This window comes from Phodopus roborovskii, unplaced genomic scaffold (genome assembly GCF_943737965.1).
Source record: "Phodopus roborovskii unplaced genomic scaffold, PHOROB, whole genome shotgun sequence".
NCBI lineage: Eukaryota > Metazoa > Chordata > Mammalia > Rodentia > Cricetidae > Phodopus > Phodopus roborovskii.
The window spans coordinates 149,003-168,192 of NW_026126582.1; the positions used below are offsets into that span (position 1 = coordinate 149,003).

The 19,190-nt window shown below is 45.6% G+C and overlaps 1 pseudogene; it reads left to right on the plus strand.

Moving 5' to 3' along the window:
• Positions 1-11,136: 11,136 nt before the first annotated feature.
• LOC127236275 (uncharacterized) lies at positions 11,137-14,908 on the plus strand (annotated as a pseudogene).
• The last annotated feature ends 4,282 nt before the right edge of the window (positions 14,909-19,190 follow it).

Below are 19,190 nucleotides of genomic sequence, written 5' to 3' on the forward strand. Positions count from 1 at the left end.
GTTTTAAAAGTAGGGAAAAGAACCAATTGAACTATCTGAGCAACCTGTGGTATCATTAATATGCCCATTTCTGCCTTAACCATGATTTTTATTTCTTGAAAATCTCAATCTATTACTCCTGGAATGACTCTAATACCTTTAAACCGGGCAATACTGGATCGTAACAATAGTCCCATAGCTCCTGGGTGAAGAGGCACCAAAACTCCAGTGCTTAAAGCTTGAGTGCAATTGGTCATGTTAATATTGGTTGGGTAGCAAAACAGAGATCTAATCCTACACTTACTGTGGTACCTGATAAAGTCTTGAACATAAAGGGGTTTGTCTGAGTGATCATCAGATACCAGAAAATGGAAAAATCTCCCATGCTCTAGGATAGGTAGGATAAACAATAAAAATGGCAATCTTGCCAAAAGCAATATACAGATTCAATGCAATACCTATTAAAATCCCACCACAATTCTTCACTGACCTTGAAAGGATAATAATCAACTTTATATGGAACCCATACACAGATGAACACCTGATTTTCGACAAATCAGCTAAAATTATACAAAGGGGCAAGGACCGCATCGTCAACAAATGGTGCTGGCACAATTGGATGAGAGTGTGTAGAAGACTGCAGATAGACCCATCTCTTTTGCCATGCACAAAACTCAAGTCCAAATGGATCAAAGATCTCAAAATCAATCCAGCCACATTGAACCTCTTAGAAGAGAAAGTAGGAAGTACCCTTGAACAAATTGTTATGGGAGACTGCTTCCTGAACATAACTCCAGGGGCACAGACACTTAGAGCAACATTTAATAAATGAGACACTGAGTCGAACTAGAACCTAGATGTAGATGGAGAAGACAAAACCAGGCTGCAGAAACACATAGAGACAGCTGACCTGAACAAGGAGGAGCTAATGTGCCCCCAGACTGATCACTGGGAATCCAGCATGGGCCTGACTCAGGCCTCCCTGAATATGGGTCCCAGCCAGAAGGACTGAGCACTCTAAGGGACCTCAGAGAGTGGAGCCAGGATGTATCCCTGGTGCACAAAAGGACCTTGCGAACACATCTCCCATGGAGGGATAACTGCCTTCACCTAGAGGCAGGAGAGAAGCCCTAGTCCCTACTTCACATTACCTGTCAGATCTACATGATCCCAGCTGGATGGCATTCCCCTACCTATGGAATTGGGGTGGGGGGATGGGAGAGGAGGGTGGATTGGGTGCATGTGAGAGGGCAGAGAGGGTAAAAGTGAGGTAGGGTGAGGGAGGGAGAGAGGGAGGTAGGGAGAAGGAACTGGGATTGACATTTAAAATAATAAATTAAATAAAAAAAGATATCCTATAAAATAACAAGTTATAGAGCACACTAGATCTGCCTATCCGTGTGGTACCACTTGTAATTTCCATTGGCCTGGTCTGCTATGCCCACTGCCTGTCCTCTTCTGGAGTTCCATGCCCCCTCCTACATATCCACCTATCTCTGCAAGACCACTCTTGAGTTCCTGCCTGCAGGATCCTTGACCCCCATCTCAGATCCTTGGCAAAGAATCCTCAGCTGGAGAGTGCCAGGTCCCCGTTAGATCTGCCTATGGGTTCAGAAACATCTTGGGTATCAGCCCAGCCTTTGTCCCCCATCGCCAGGCCTCGGCTAGTGGTGAGTCTGGGATCAATTCAGATGGTTTCTTCCCTATACCCTTCTCCTGGAACTCCCTGGGTTGGTCCCATTTCTTGCTGCTCCTGTGTCCTGTCCCCATACAGAATGCTCTTGGAGCTCCGATACATGCTGACCCACACCCACAGAAGGCCTGCACTCCCCCTACCCTGTGCCCTACCATGCCCACTGTCCCAGTGACTCAACTCTGGTTGAGCACTGGGACAGAGGGTGGAGCGAACAATCCAGCCACCTTCAAGGAACTTCCTGGAGCTATTCTGAGCACACTTGACCTACATATCCACGTGGGACCACCTGTAATTTCCATCTGTCTGGTATCTGACCTCCATCACCTATTCTCTACTGGAGTTCCGGGCCCCTCCCAGAGACCAGTCTATGTCCATGGGCCCCTCTGATTTCCTATGGGCTGGATCCTTGACCCCCATGACAGGACCTCTGCCAAAGAGGGTTTAGCTGGATAGTGTCAAGCCCTAGCTAGATCTGCCTATCAGCTTAAGAAACATCCCCAGTCCGCCTTCGAGATCTTTGAGTCCCATCCCCTGTCATCTGCTGGAGCCTGATCGTTAACCCCCATCACTGGGCCCCTGCCTGTGTTGAGACCTCCTAGAGAACTTGGACCACTCAGAGCTACAGACAACATACCTCTGACCCACCTAAGCCTACTGAGGATGTACTATAGAGAGAGGGAGAGGCCCCACCAACACCTACTGGGAGAAGCTATGGGAAGGCAGCAATGCAAGGAAATAGCTAATAGAACTTGTAGTGCAAATGATGTTCTCTCTCTAAGCGAGTACTATTTTAGAAGTCAATAGAGCAAAGATTTTTTAAAATATTTTTTAAAAATCTCATTGGTATCTTTTGTTTTTTCAAGAGATAGGGTTTCTCTGTGGCTTTTGAGACTCTCCTGGAACTAGGTCTTGTAGACCAGGCTGGTCTGTAACTCAGAGAGATCTGTCTGCCTCTGCCTCCCGGGTGCTGGTATCACCACCGCCCAGTTATTGGTATCTTTTTAAAGGTCTTCTTTAAGCGTATTACTGGTTTTATCACTATTTTTCTCTTCCCAATATTTCTAGGTTTTAACTAGCTTCATTTTTTTCTCTCAAGTGATGCTGATTATTGATTTCTGTGTAGAGCAAAGTCTCCTGTAGCTTAAGCATGCCTTATTCCCTGTAATTGAGAACTGCTTTGAACACCTAATCCAGGATTGTTCTGGGAAGATAATCCTGCAACTCCTTCCAGTCTGGGTCTTGACTTGACAGTGAGTAGGAAAAATAGAGCAGTTAATGAGTGAACTCCAAGCCCCAGTTTTTAGTGGGGACATATAAATGTATTGGGATCTGTGCAATGATTGAGTTCATTACCAACTTTGATACTGGTGGAGTCAATATGCAGAAAGGGAGAGGCACGATGGAGGCTAAGATTTCCTACTTCAACAGTAGTTGAGATGAGTATTGTGAAATTAGGTAATCAATCCTCAATCACCCAGGATTGTCCTTATTGGCTATTTCTTTGGGTCAATAAAGGAGGGCAATCAAGAATGTGGATAAAGGACAGACCTTACCCTGAAAACAAATTGCTATAGTTACAGTACTTCAGCCAAAATAGATCTGGATAAGCAAAACTATTGTGGCCTGCCTAACAGGGCTTCTTCTGTGGTTGGATGTACAGTCGGAGAGAAAAACAATTGAGAAATCCTAGATGTGCTCTAATACAAACCCCTATTCTTTGCAGCACATGGCCATGAAGCTCATAATAACTTTTCGAAATTAATATTTTAGATCATAGCTACATCATATGCACATTATTTTCTCTGCCCCTAAGTCCTACCCTGACTCCTCATTATTTTCTAATCATGGCCTGTTTTTCTTAAACAGCACTTACACAGTAACAACAGTTATCATTTAAATGTGGGATACCTTTGGCTGCAGTATATCCCAACTATAAGGTTAATGGTTTGGGACGCCACACATTGACTGTATAATGGATTTTGATCAAAAAGGACCCTGTGCTTTGCATGAGGAACAGGATGTGTTCTCTGAGAGTGGAAGTATGTCTACTAAAATATGAAATTTCTTGACTAGACCCCTGTCTGCTGGGCTGATAGTGCAGAGCTGTAAGGCCTGTTTAATCTGAGTCATTTGACCTCTGAACACCTGCTTTGGGGTAGTGCTAAAATCTAGGTCCAGTTGGGTGTCACTAGCCAATAAGGGAATCTGGGAAGGCTTAGCAATCAGGAGTAGTGGTTGCAGGTAACTTCCAGTTTCTTTCCAGGATTCTTCCTGATCTAGGGTGTTGTAAGAGAATCTTTCCATGATTCTTCCTGATCTAGGGTGTTGTAAGAGAATCATTGCAGTTTGAATTGTGTAATCCGTGTAATCATCTATGCAAGTTCTGCACATTGCATGGAGAAGGAAGGGCAGGATGCATCTATGCACTCAAGAAAGAGAGCTTGATCATCACTGGAGACAGGGGTACGTGATAGTGAAATATGTGTCTGCAAATTTCACAAAGTTCTGGGTCTGGAGGAGAAGCCAAGGTCAGGGACCCCCATGCTGTGTCTTTAAGCACACTCTAACCCTTAAGGATGTGCTCCTGTACCTCAAGCCTCATGAGCCAATCAGGGATACCAGGCCAACTAGCCAGTCACAGTCTTGCAGGACACTTCCTGAAAACCTGCTTCAGAATTGGTTTTATAATACAACAGGCTCCAGTGGGGTGAATGCTGTTCTGTGAGTGATACCATGGGGAATTTTAAGGGCAGCATGGATAAGTATATAAGACACATCATGGTGAGTGGGAGGATGCTATCTCAAAATGGGGAGAATGGCAAGGGGAGGCATGGAAGACAGTGGGGCAGAGGGACGGTTGGGAACTTGCTGGCACATTCGGTGTTCTTTGAGGTCCCTTGTGGTCTTAGCAATTTTCTGGACCTGAGTACTGTCCTATGGATACTTCACTCTGGGGCTGCATCTGTGGAAAGCATTTGGATCAGGGAGCTTTGTGTAGAAACATCTTTGTAGTCAACAAGAATGTATTTTTTGGAGCATAGGGAAGGCAAGATGCCAAACTTGGAGAGGCCTAGTTTCTCGAGTATCTTCTAGAAGTTCAACATTTCACATCTATCATTTGCGTTGAACCTCCACATCCATTTGAAGTTATTTTTTATGCAAGTTGTAAATGGCATTCCTTTTCTTTACTATTTTCTGCATTTATTCTTTTTTTTTTTTTTTTTTTTTTTTTTTGAGACTGGGTTTCTCTGTATTGCTTTGGAGACTGGCCAGGAACTTACTCTGTAGATCATGTGGATCATGGGAGCCCAAACTGGTAGAGCTCTGCCTAAGTCTGCCTTCAAAGTGCAGTATTAAACTACTAAAGACATCCACAAATGACATTCTTATATTGGATAGCATTCCACCACTAAGTTGTGATGTGGAAGAGTAGAATTGATGATGTAAAGATTTACCAATTCTTAGGGGATAATAAGTTCCAAGAAATAAAATTTAGCTGAGCTAGTGCTCCCTCTAAAATAATCCACAGAAACAGTATGCTAACCAGGCCTGATAGAAATAAGGATGCTAAAATACACATTTCCTTTTCAGACATTAGTGACCAACACATGAAAAAGGAGAAACCCCTCATTTACAAAGAGCCACAATGCCCAACTTCATATCACAGAACAGGGGTTGTACAAGGTTCACAGGGGGCATTATTGGGTCACAGGGAACATTAGGGCCTGGTGTGCCATAATGATCCACTTTTCATCTAGAGAAAATCATAGTTCTGCTGGATGGGTAAGATGAGCCCAGATGACAACTGTTTGAAAAGGAAAATTCTGTTTTGATTAGGGTAGGACTGAGCGAGCCAGACTTTCTGTTTTGGTCCTGACTCTGAAACTCAGGAAGGAGATTGGCAAAGTCAATCACAGCCTGCAGTCCTAGCCTTAGGAGTGTTTCATCAGGCCCTGAGCTATGGATAATAAAATAAAGCTCCTTATTTAAAACAAGGAAGATGCTTGGGAGAGAATGTAATGGTCTGGAGCCAGGGCCTTTGTGGAGTCATTGTTTCAGAACCTGAAAACAAAACCATTCCCAGCACAATGAGCTGTAGTCATTGGTTCCAAGGAGATGGTGGGCTTAGTGAGAAACCTTCTTCAGATACACACTGTTCCCCTTGATCTGTATTGAGTAGCCGTCTCATGAATTTGTCCCATTTTCTTCCAATCCCCGAAGGAAGTAGTATATAAAAAGCCATTCTTCTTAAGAAGCTTGGTTAGAAAAATGCCCAACTTAAGCAATACCTCCCTGCTCAAGCTTTTATTTTATTTACTTTTTTGTTCTGCCTCTCATATCTTTCTCATCTTCTGGCACCTAACCTCCAGACTTGTTACAGTGTGACCAGCTGTTTTTTGTTACTCGTGTTATCACACCTGGACATAGAAAATGCAGCCAGAACTCAGGCAGGCCCTACCAGCACACAGAAGAAAGTAAAAAGGAAAAGCAAGAAGAAAGGGACTCTCAGCATGCCGGAACATGGTAGAACTCCGGCTGGACTCAGGCCAACCCCCTCAGCCCACAAAAACTAAAGTATGACTGGAAGCTAAGAAAACAGGTGAATCACTCTCTGAGAGGAAGGCTCCATCCAAAGAATGTCACTGGTCGGTCGATCAGTTACATACCTGACTGTGTGGGGTGAGGGGTTGCCATAATCAAGGAATGTGAGACTCGGCAAGAGAGAGGTAGGCATTCCTGTACCTTTTAAGTCTCCTTTTATCTACATTTTACTACTTGCTCTCGCTTTTGTTGTTTGCTGTTGCGTTTCAGGCTGCAACCGCAGAACCCGCATACACAAGCACACACACCTACCCCCAGTTCTCAGACTAAATACCACTTAGTAATTTTACCTTAAAAATCTATCTATCTACCTACTTACCAATTTTTATGTGAAGAACTGTGAGGAGGCTCTCCTGATTGAGACAGCACACTGTTACATGGAAAGAAAAACACCATACAAGTTTACCTTCCTCTCTGGGATGAGAGGGAAATGAAAAAAGGAGAGAGGAGAGAGAGAGAGAGAGAGAGAGAGAGAGAGAGAGAGAGAGAGAGAGAGAGAGAGAGAGAGAGGAGAAGAGAAAAGAAGAAAAGTGGATTTATAGAAGATCAAGGGAAAGGGAGACAAAAATGTACAGAAGTACAGGCTGGGTCTTGCTGGCACAGGCCTTCAATCTCAGCAGCACTGAGATTGTGCTGTGTGCCTGTGAGTCTGGCATTTATGTCCCTTTTATTAAAAAAAAAGGAGATGGGAGGAAGAAGGAAAGAAAGAAAGAATGAATGAATGAATGAATGAAAGAAAGAAAAAGACTCGCTTAGCAATCAGTCTTCTGCCTTCTTATGCTGTCTCAAGTCCCAACACCCTCTAGCACTTGCTTTGTTCTTTCTGTGTGTATGCGCACACTGCTATGTTTGTCTAGCTCAACTTTCCACCCCAACACCTGAAGCTTCATCCCATGTCCAGGCCTGGTTCTCTTTGCTTTTATTCATTTATTGTTTTTGGCTGTGTTTCTTTATTAATGGCAGGTTAATTATTTTAACTTTAAGTGACTTTCATTGTGTAGTGAGGCCAGAGGATTTGGATTCTCTGTATGGGCAGACATAACAGAAAAATAAGTAAGTAAAGATAGATAGACAGACTGACAGACAGACACGCACTCATGCACACATGCAGGTACGTATGTACATAAGTACGTACATGCATACATACATAGATTTGAAAGGTGAAATTAATTGCTGTGTGGTGGTGATGATGTATGCTTTTAATGCCAGCACTCAGGAGCCTGTGCGAGGGAGAGCTCTGTGAATTACAGACTGAGTTTCAGGACAGCCAAGGTTACACAGAGAAAACTTGTCTTGAAAAACTGAAGTCTATATCTCCCTGCACAGAATCAACAAACTCTAAATGGGAAACCTTCCACAGTGAAACTGTGAGCATGCATGCAGTTAAGCAAGCAGGCAGGCAGGCAGGCAGGCAGATGAGAAGCCCACACTAAAGAAAGTAAACAACAGCAACAAAATAAATACATAAGTAAATAAATAAACAAAATGCCAAGCTATAGAGAGACCAAAGGACTAACAACTGCTCACAGTCCAGCTGTTTAAAAATTCACAATAGCTTCACAACTACACACATACATAAGAAACATAAGAGACACAGCAACAGTCTTTGTAAAGCCTCACTGCCAGGGAAGTCCTCTTTATTCTTTGACAGGCCTGGATTCTCATGCATGCCTCTCCCTGTTTGTGCTATGTGCTATATAGTAACAGCAACCACATCAGTACAGGCAAAATACTTTGAAGAGTAGCTCACTGCTTTCATTCATAGCAGTACTCAGAAACAAGCCCTGCGCCATGTTGTTTGGTGGGGCACAGATAAAGACACAGAACACAGACCCTCTCTTAAAAAAAAAAAAAAGAAGAAGGAGCAAGTTAAAATATGAAGTAAACCATGTAAAGTTCATTTCCCCCCTCACAAATGTGAAAATGAATGAATTCAAACAAGTAATGTAATGAAGGGTTCCATACCCTCCAGCAGAGTTTAACTGGAATGTAAGACATATGTAAATCTAAGTATTCCAGTGGAGCTGGGTGGGGGTGGCGGTGGCGGCACAAGCCTTTAATCCAGCAATCCAGAGGCAAAGACAGAGACAGATAGATCTCTTTGACTTTGAGGCCAGCCCAAACTTTAAAAAAAAAAAAAAAAAAAAAAAAAAAAAGAAAGAAAGAAATGAGATTCAGGCCAGGCTCCCAAGTTACACAGAGAAATTCCCAACTTTTAGCCACAGATGGACACTCAGGCCTGTGTTCCCAGAATTCTGGAGCCTGAGAATGGTTGGTCCACCTGGGTTATACCATTCGCTCTAAGACAGACATGGCTACCCAGAGTAACTATGAAGAAGAAAGAAAGAAAGAAAAAAAGAAAGAAGGAAGGAAGGAAGGAAGGAAGGAAGGAAGAAAGACAGATTTGTCCTCAGCACCAAGGCTTCTTCTCATCCAACCATCACCTTCCACCAGAAATGACCCAATATCAATGGCATGAATGGATGAATGAATGAATGAATGACTAAAGACAGACAGACAGACAGACAGGTAATAAATAAGAAAGATGAAAGATGATGAAATTAGCCAAGCTGTTGTGGTAGCACTCAGGAGGCATGGGCAGTCTGATCTATAGAGCTAGTTTCATTTTTCTGATTTCCAGGGCTATGCAGAGAGACCCTGTCTCAAACATATGAGACAAGGTAGCTAGCTGCTGGTGTTAGTATTCAGGCATCTGTACTGGCCTGTACTTGGTGTTCTGACAGGATAGGAGCTCAACCTTAACCTCTAAGAGCAATTCAATATGTTTCCTTTTAAAAGGGTCCTGCCTATCTCCCATCCTTCTCTCTCTCCCCTCTTTCCTTTATCCTCATTCCTGCTGCTCATGTCTCCAGGAGGCTGGTTTCCCCCCTTTCCCTTCTTTTTCCCATTTTTATGATCACTTCCCCTAATTAAAATAATAAATGAATGAATAAAACAACTCTCTGCTTGAACCCTGTTTCATGGTGTCATTCCCTCATGCCCTGCTTTTCTTATTGACAAGAGCAGTGCCACAGTTTTTCTCATCTCTTGATGATTTTTCATGTTTGACTTTATGTATTTGTTCTTTGTTTAGGGACAAAAAAGTAAGTATTTGACATGAAACAGCCAGGACTCACTCCAGCACTACATACAGAAATCTTGTCTCAAAAAACCAGAAATCACATTAAAAAAAAAAAAAAAAAAAAAAACTTCAGTTAACCTAGTTTTTAAAAGAATGATGAACGAATGAAAGAAAGGAAAGAAAAGAAGAAGTGAAGAGTAGAAAAAATTACTAGCTGTCTGTAAGGGCATAGACTCATCACCCTGGGGACCCAGTCCCCTGTAAGTGGCCGCTCCCGAAACTCTCTTGAGAAAGACAGTTCCCTGAGTGACCACAGGATGTCCCAATGACCTCTGTGGAATGTTCCAACACCCCAGGTGTGTTGCTTAATCTAACACATAGTTTAACTGATGAGTAAATCTGTAACTTTGCAATTCCCCTATTTCCTCCTCAGTCCCCCTCCTTTCTTATGTAGTTTTTGCCTTTATAAGCTTGTCACAAGTTTGGGTCGGGGTCGAACTCCTCTACCCCTGCGTGGTGTATGAGTCTCGACTCCAGCATGCTGGCCTGAGATTTCATTCAATCCCGTTTTCAATAAACTTCCTCGTGTGATTGCAGCTAGTTTGGTCCCAGTGTCTCACTGGGTGCTCGCTATTCCCGAGATTTGAGCGAGGGTCTACCTATGGGGGGTCTTTCATTTGGGGGCTCGTCTGGGATTTGCGCGACAACTCAGGGGTCCTAGACTCACTTGGAGGTAAGAATTTTTTTTTCTGCTGTTGTTCTGTTGTGACTCTGTGTTTGTGGCCTGTTCAAAAATCTGGTGCGATCGCAGTTTCGTTTTTGCAAACGCTCTATTGAGGCTGCTCTCCAGGAGGAGGAGCGGAGTGGACGGGGATAGATGTGTCCAGGTGTCCACCGTTTGTTCGCCCTGGGAGACGTCCTGGGAGGACAGGAAGAGGACCAGGGACGCCTGGTGGACCTCCACGGGGGAGAGGTCGGGAGATAAATTTTCTCCTAGACAATCTGTGTCAAAGGGCCATTTCTAGGCTGTCTGGCTCCTTTCAGAACGAAGCTGACAGCTGCTTTTGTAGTCTTGTCTTTCTGTCTTCGTGCTTATTTTTGTTAATAGAGGTAGACATGGGACAGACTGTGACGACCCCACTAACACTGACTCTGGACCATTGGACAGACGTTAAGACTAGGGCTCATAATCTTTCTGTTGAGGTCAGAAAAGGACCTTGGCAGATTTTTGTTCCTCCGAATGGCCAAGTTTTGGTGTGGGATGGCCTTTGGGGAAAGTTTTAATCTATCTGTTATTTCCGCTGTCAAGCGAATTATTTTTCAGGCCACAGGGGGACACCCTGATCAGGTGCCCTACATTCTCATGTGGCAAGACCTAGTCCAAAACCCACCACCCTGGATGATACCCTGGACATCGGGAATAGAGACTGCGACAGTGGCCGTGGCCTCGAAACCAAAAGTACCTCCTTCAGGTCCTCTGGCGCCCGCTCCATCAGCTCCCCCGCGGATCTATCCTGAAATTGATGATGTCTCCCTCCTCCCCCATATCCTCAACCCATTCCTCATGCAGCCCCCCCTCCACAGGTGCAGGCCCCAATGGACTCCCAGACGGCCTTCGAAATAGGGCCAGCGGCCGGGAAGCCGCCGGGGCCGCAGCCCAGAGGGATCTGGCGCAGGACCTGATTCCACCATTGCCCTACCATTACAGGCTTATGGATCCGCCCCAGCTCCAGGAGAATTAATCCCACTGCAGTATTGGCCGTTTTCATCAGCCAATATGTACAATTGGAAAACTAACCACCCCTCTTTTTCAGAGAACCCCTTGGGCTTGATGGGACTCCTCGAGTCCCTGATGTATTCTCATCAGCCCACTTGGGACTACTGCCAACAACTCTTGCAGGTCCTCTTTATGACTGAAGAAAGAGAGAGGATCCTCCTAGAGGCCAGAAAAAATGTTCCAGGACCCGATGGGACCCCCACCAATCTTCCTAATCTTATAGATGCTGCTTTCCCCTTGGCCCGCCCTGACTGGGATTACAACTCTGTGGAAGGTAGGGGGCGTCTCACGGTCTACCGCCGGGCTCTAGTGGCAGGTCTCAAGGGGGCCGCACGGTGACCCACCAATTTGGCAAAGGTAAGAGAAATCCTACACGGTCTGGTGGAGCCACCCTCTGTCTTCTTGGAACGACTGATGGAGGCTTATAGGAGATATACCCCATTTCATCCCTCCTCTGAGGGACAGCAGGTGGCCGTAGCCATGGCTTTTATAGGGCAGTCGGCCTCTGATATCAAGAAAAAGTTGCAGAGACTAGAGGGGCTCCAGGATTATACTTTGCAGGATTTAGTAAAAGAGGCAGAGAAAGTGTATCACAAGAGAGAGACTGAGGAAGAAAAACAAGAACGAGAAAAAAAGGAGGCAGAAGAGAGGGAAAATCGGCGGGATCGCTGCCAAGAGAGGAATTTGACTAAGATTTTGGCCGCAGTAGTAGGTGGAGAAAGGTCAGAGAAAGGACAGTCAGGACACCTGGTCAACAGGGCAAGACCTCCTGGGAGTTCGGAGGCTACAACTTGAGAAAGACCAATGTGCATACTGTAAAGAAAAAGGACACTGGGCCAGAGAGTGCCCCTGAAAGAAACAAAAGGGCCCCAAAATACTGGCCCTCGAGGAAGATTAGGGGAGTTGGGGCTCCCCAAGCCTAGGGTAACTCTTTCTGTGGAGTGGAACCCCATTAATTTCTTAGTGGATACAGGAGCCGAACACTCAGTTTTGACTAAACCATTAGGACAATTAGGATCAAAAAGAACTCTGGTGATGGGAGCCAATGGAAGTAACTCTATCCCTGGACAACCAAAAGAAGTTTAGAAATAGGAAAAAGGCAAGTAACCCACTCTTTTCTTGTGATTCCTGAGTGCCCTGCGCCCCTTCTGGTGGGGAGGGACTTGTTGACTAAACTAAAGGCTCAGGTCCAGTTCATCCCAGAGGGACCAGAAGTCATCTGGGGAGAGACCCCTATAACATGCTTAGTTCTAAGTCTAGAAAAAGAATATCGCCTCCATGAACCCAAGACTGGGATTTTGCCCCCTGAAGAATGGCTGACAGCTTTTCCAGAGGTTTGGGCAGAGCAGACTGGAATGGGACTGGCCAAACAAGTGCCACCTGTCGTAGTCGAGCTGAAAGCTGCTGCCACCCCCGTCTCAGTCAGACAGTACCCCATGACTCAAGGGGCTAAAGAAGGCATTCGACCACATATCCAGAGACTGTTACAACAAGGTATACTGATTCCCTGCCGGTCCCCTTGGAATACTCCCCTCCTGCCCGTAAGCCTGGCACCAATGATTATCAGCCTGTCCAGGACTTAAGAGAAGTCAATAAATGGGTACAGGACATTCACCCAACTGTGACCAACCCTTACAACTTGCTGAGTTCCTTACCACCTGAACGATCCTGGTACACCGTTCTGGATTTGAAAGATGCCTCTTTCTGTCTCAGATTGCATCCGAGTAGCCAACCCCTGTTCGCTTTTGAGTGGCGAGATCCCGAAGGAGGTCATACGGGTCAACTGACCTGGACTAGGTTGCCACAGGGATTCAAGAATTCACCAACTCTTTTCGATGAAGCACTCCACCATGACCTTGTACCCTTCAGGGTCCGGAACACCCGGATTTCTCTCTTGCAGTATATAGATGATTTACTGCTCGCAGCCTTGACCCAGGAACTGTGCCTCGACGGGACCAGAAAGCTCCTAAAGGAATTAGGTGAGTTGGGGTACCGGGTGTCCGCCAAGAAAGCCCAGTTATGCCGCTTGGAGGTGACCTACCTAGGATACACCCTCCAAGAACGGAAGCGGTGGCTCACTGAAGCACGAAAAAAGACTGATGCAAATCCCGACCCCTACTACTCCGTGACAAGTATGTGAGTTTTTGGGAACTGTGGGTTTTTGTAGACTCTGGATACCAGGGTTCGCCACACTGGTGGCCCCTCTATACCCACTTACTAAAGAAAAGGTCCCATTCACATAGACAGAGGAGCACCAAAGAGCCTTTGACTGCCCTGCTCACAGCTCCTGCTTTGGCCCTGCCAGATCTGACTAAGCCTTTCACTCTATATGTTGATAAGCGGGGCTGGAGTAGCCCCTGGAGTTCTGACTCAGACCCTGGGGCCCTGGAAGCGGCCGGTAGCCTACCTATCTAAAAAGTTAGACCCCGTCGCCAGTGGGTGGCCCTCTTGCTTGAAAGCCATTGCGGCAGTAGCCCTACTTGTCAGAGACACGGATAAGCTCACTCTGGGTCAGCGCGTGACTATAATTGCTCCCCATGCTTTAGAAAGTATTGTGTGGCAGCTCCCCGACCACTGGATGACAAACGCCCCGATAACACATTACCAGAGCTTGCTGTTAAATGATTGGATAACCTTTGCTCCTCCTGCTATTCTCAACCCGGCCACCCTGTTCCCTGAAGCAGATGACTCTACCCCGGTGCACCGATGCACTGACGTCCTGGCTGAAGAAATCGGGACCAGGAAAGACCTGACTGACAAACCTTGGCCTTGTGTGCATAACTGGTATAAGGACGGCAGCAGTTTTGTGGTAGAAGGTAAAAGAAGGGCGGGAGCAGCGGTGGTGGATGGAAAGCAGGTAATTTGAGCTAGCAGTCTACCAGAAGGAACCTCCACTCAAAGAGCTGAGCGCCTGGCACAGACTCAAGCTCTGCGTCTGGCAGAAGGTAAGGCTATCAACATTTACACTGACAGCCGTTATGCTTTTGCCACAGCCCACGTTCATGGGGTCAGCTACAGACAGAGGGGCCTACTCACCTCAGCAGGAATAGACATTAAAAATAAAGAGGAGATCCTGGCCCTCCTAGAAGCCATACATCTTCCAAAAAAATTAGCCATGGTCCACTGCCTGGGACACCAGAAGGGGACTGACCCAGTCACAAAGGGGAACCAAATGGCTGATCTAACAGCAAAACAAGCTGCCCAGGAAGCAGTAGTGCTGGCGGAGAAAACTGGAACCCCACCAGAACCCCCGCAAGCCATGGATCCCAGCTTCATCTAACTCTATAAAGATTATGATTTAATCAAAGATATGACCTGTGCAGGAAAAGCTCGAATGCTCAGTTCTGATGGATTGGCAAAAACCAAAGATGAACGAATTATTCTGCCCTCTAAAGAAGGCCAAGACTATGTGAGATGAATATACTAGCTAACTCATCTTGGAAATGAAAAACTTAAGCAATTAATCAAAGGTTCTAAATATTATGTTCTAAGATTAAATACAGTAGTAAAAGAAGTAGTAGAGTCATGTCATGCCTGTACCTTGACCAGTGCTGCCCGACCATTCAAAGAACCTGGGAAAAGGATGAGGGAAGATCAGCAGGGAGTTTATTGGGAGGTAGACTTCACCGAAATTAAGCCAGGAAAATATGGTAATAAGTACCTTCTAGTTTTTATAGACACTTTTTCAGGATGGGTGGAAGCCTTTCCCACCAAGTCTGAAACTGCTCAAGTAGTAACCAAGAAGATCCTTGAAGAAATCCTGCCCTGGTAATTGGTTCAGACAACAGGCCCGCTTTTGTTGCCCAGGTAAGTCAGGAGTTGGCCACCCAACTGGGGACTAATTGGGAATTACATTGTGCTTACAGACCCCAGAGCTCAGGACAGGTAGAAAGAATGAATAGAACCCTAAAAGAGACCCTTACTAAATTGGCTATTGAGACCGGCAGCAAAGACTGAGTGACCCTCCTCCCCTTTGCACTTCTTGGGGTCCGAAACACACCTGGACATTTCGGCCTTACCCCTTATGAAATCCTACATGGGGGACCGCCCCCTTTGACTGAGTCAGGCGGGATATTGGATCCCTGCACTGACTCACCCTTCTCCTCTGCTCTGTTTACCCACTTTAAGGCCTTAGAAGTTGTCAGAACACAGATCTGGAATCAGATCAAAAAAGCCTATACTCCAGGGACCACCGCGGTGCCCCACGGGTTCCAAGTCGGAGACTCAGTCCTGGTCAGACGACACCGCCGCGCTGGCACACTTGAGCCTCGGTGGAAAGGACCCCTATGGCAGTAAAGGTAGACAGAATTGCTGCCTGGATCCACGCTTCTCACATAAAAAAGACACCCAGTCAAAATGAAGACAACCGCGAAGATAATTGGACAGTAGCAGCCAGTGACAATCCTCTTAAGCTGTGCCTTCGCCGTAGCTCTAACCTTGGGGGATAACCCTCATGTCCCTCAAAAACTGACATGGGAAGTGCTTAATGAAGAGGGCAATGTCGTGTGGTCAAAAACCCCAGTGCACCCCCCTTGGACTTGGTGGCCTGATCTTGCACCTGATATCTGTAAGTTAGCTGCGGTTCCCTGGCTTGGGATCTTTCTAATTGTGACAATTTAGATAAACCACCCTCAGAGGAACAATGTGTCCCTCATGGTATAGGGAGCACATTGGGATGTTCAGGACAGTTTTTCTGAGCCAACCTCCAGGAGGCAGACTTCTACGTCTGCCCCGGGCAGGTACATATCAGAGAGATGAAGAGACGATGTGGAGGGTCATCAGGTTACTTTTTTTGTGGTAAATGGGGATGTGAGACCACAGGAGAAGCCTACTGGCATCCTTCCTCATCCTGGGATCTGATTATAGTAAAAAAGGGTCGTAAGCCAGAAGAGCCAGAAAAAAGGAGAGAGAGACCCATCTAAGTACCCGTCTTATAAGACTGGATGTGCTCCTGGGGCCTTGGGTGGCCCTCAGGGGCCATGCAAAGGCAACTATTGCAACCCTCTGAATATTAGTTTCACAACACAGGGAAAACAAGATCGCCAATGGGTAAAAGGTAACCGCTGGGGGTGGAGAGTCTATACTGAAGCGGGAGACCCGGGGTTCATTTTCGCTATCAGGATGAAGATAGAGTCGACCCCAATCCGGTGCTTGATAACCCCCTACCCAAGCCTGCGAGACTTCCTAGTCTCACCACATCACCAAGGGAAAGTTCCTCTCCTAGCCTTAATCCATTCCCTCCTCTGATCCCATCCTCCCACCCACCTATGAGGACCGAGGATCGCCTGTTCAATCTGCTCGATAGTGCATTTGTCATTTTCAACCGCACAACCCCACTGCTACCCAATCTTGCTGGCTGTGCTTGGCTTCTAATCCCCCTTATTATGAGGGAATAGCTCAAATACGGAGCTATAATATTATTTCTGATCATTCGTCTTGCCCCTGGGGGAGCCAACGAAAGTTGACCCTTTCAGTGGTATCAGGCACTGGACAATGCATAGGCAAAGTGCCTACAAGACACCAGCCCCTCTGTAACGTAACTATCAACACACTGACAGACGGCCCAAATCAATATCTAGTACCCCCCCCCCCAGACACCTGGTGGGCCTGTGGCACCGGCTTGACCCCCTGCCTGCATACTTCACTTTTTAACAGTACTAGTGACTTTTGTATTTTGGTCCAACTGGTGCCTAGGGTCCTCTATCATGATGATAGTTAATTCATAGATGAATTTGATCACCGTACTCATTACAAGAGGGAACCTGTAACCCTGACCTTAGCTGTCTTGTTAGGACTAGGAGTAGCGGCAAGGATTGGAACTGGAGCGGCAGCCCTTATCCAATAGCCCTACTACTATAATGAGCTTAGAGCAGCTATGGATGCTGACCTGGGAACGTTGGAGCAGTCCGTAACTAAACTAGAAGAGTCATTAACTTCATTATCAGAGGTAGTGCTGCAAAACAGAAGGGGATTAGATCTGCTTTTTCTTAAAGAGGGAGGGCTCTGTGTGGCCTTAAGGGAAGAATGTTGCTTTTATGTAGATCATTCCGGTGTCATCAGAGATTCCATGGCAAAGCTAAGAGAAAGGCTAAAAAACAGAAAAAGAGAAAGAGAAGCATACCAAGGATGGTATGAAAATTGGTTTAATCGGTCACCCTGGTTCTCTACTCTGGTCTCCACCTTGGCCGGACCTTTAATCATTTTGATGCTGATCCTAAACTTCAGGCCATGTATCCTCAATAGGCTGGTGACGTTTATAAAGGAAAGGATAAGTGCTGTCCAGGTAATGGTTTTAAGGCAGCAGAACCAAATACTACAAGAAACTGAGGGATTGCTCTAAGATTAGAGCCATTTACAAGAAGAAGTGGGGAATGAAGAGTAGAAAAAATTACTAGCTGTCTGTAAGGGCATAGACTCGTCACCCTGGGGACCCTGTCCCCTGCAGGTGGCCGCTGAGAGAGCCAATGTGCACAAGCCTCCAGTCCCTAAAGCAAAAGTGATCTCAAGTTGATAACCTCTTTAGAAGGGTATGTAACTATAACTATAAATTATACATACATACATATATATATATATATATATATATATATACATATATGTATGTATTTTTTCCCCAACAAGAGTCTTACTGAGTATATAAACCACAGCTAAGGGCAGGCCCCACCCAGGGTGGTAAGACTGGGAGGGTGGAAGGATTTGGGGGAAGGGGAACTGTGGTCAGAATACAATATAGGAAATTAAAAAAAAAAGATAGAAAAAAAAATGAAACCAGCCCATGGTGTCCACATGGCTTTCATCTCGGTGCTCAATGTGGGGAGGGGGGAAAGGTGGGGTGCAAAAGCAGGCTCATCTCTTTGAGTTCCAGTACAATCTGGTCTACTGAACTAGTTCCAGGACAAGCTAAAGAAGTTACAAATGAACACACAAAAAACAAACAAAAAAAAAAAAAAAAAAAAAAAAAAAAAAGAAAGAAAGAAAGAAAGAAAAGAAAAACAGAAAAATATTTTAAAAATTTGAGAGAAAGCCCTGTCATTTGAAGAAAAAACAATTATAAAAAAATAGAAAGTATGACTGTTTTGTCCAGCTGTTTTGAATGTAGGATCACCTTATACACTGTTTCAGGCGGTCTGGTGTAATCAAACCTCATTAGTCTGGAAGGAATCCACATCTTTTCATTTTCTGTGGAAATAAAAATAGAAATCCTTTTTCCCAGTAAGTTGTCCTTCAACTTAAATTTTGGAGTCAAAGCATTTTTTTAATTTAATTTATTGTTTTACATGTCGATCCCAGTTCCCTCTCCCTCCGGCCCCCGCAACCCTTCCTCCCTTCTTCCTTCCCTTTTACCCTCTCTGCCCTCTCCCATGCACTCTAAACACCCTCCCCTCCCATCCCCCCACCACAATTCCATATGAAGGGGAATGCCATCCAGTTGGGGTCACATAGATGTGACAGGTCATGTGAAGTAGGGACTAGGGCTTCTCTCCTGTCTCTAGAATAAGGCAGTTATCCCTCCATGGGGGATATGTTTGCAAAGTCCTTTTGTGCACCAGGGATACATCCTGGCTCCACTGTCTGAGGTCCCTTAGACTGCTCAGACATTCTGTCTGAGACCCATATTCAGGGGGCCCGAGTCAGTCCCCTGTTGGCTTCCCAGCTATCAGTCTAGTGGCCATTAGCTGTCTTGTTCAGGTAAGCTATCTCTATGTGTTTCTGCCACATGGTCCTGTCCTCTCCATCTGCATCTGGGTTCCAGTTCGACTCAGTGTTCATGTATGAGTGTTCACAACAGGCATTAGTTGAGGGCTCCATGGAGAAGTTAATTGTTGATCGCACTCTCCGGGAAGGGCATTTATGATAGCCTTTCCATGGAAGCTGAGATTGTTAGTTGGGAACAGTCTTGTAGTTCTCTAGACCTTTCTTTATGTTCAATTTTATCTTCAAACCAATATTGGCATCCTCTTTTATGTTTTCTCTCTCTGTCTCTGTCTCTCTCTTTCCTATCTTCTATTCCTAACCAGGCTCAATCTTCCTGGTCGCACAGGTTTTCCTTTCCT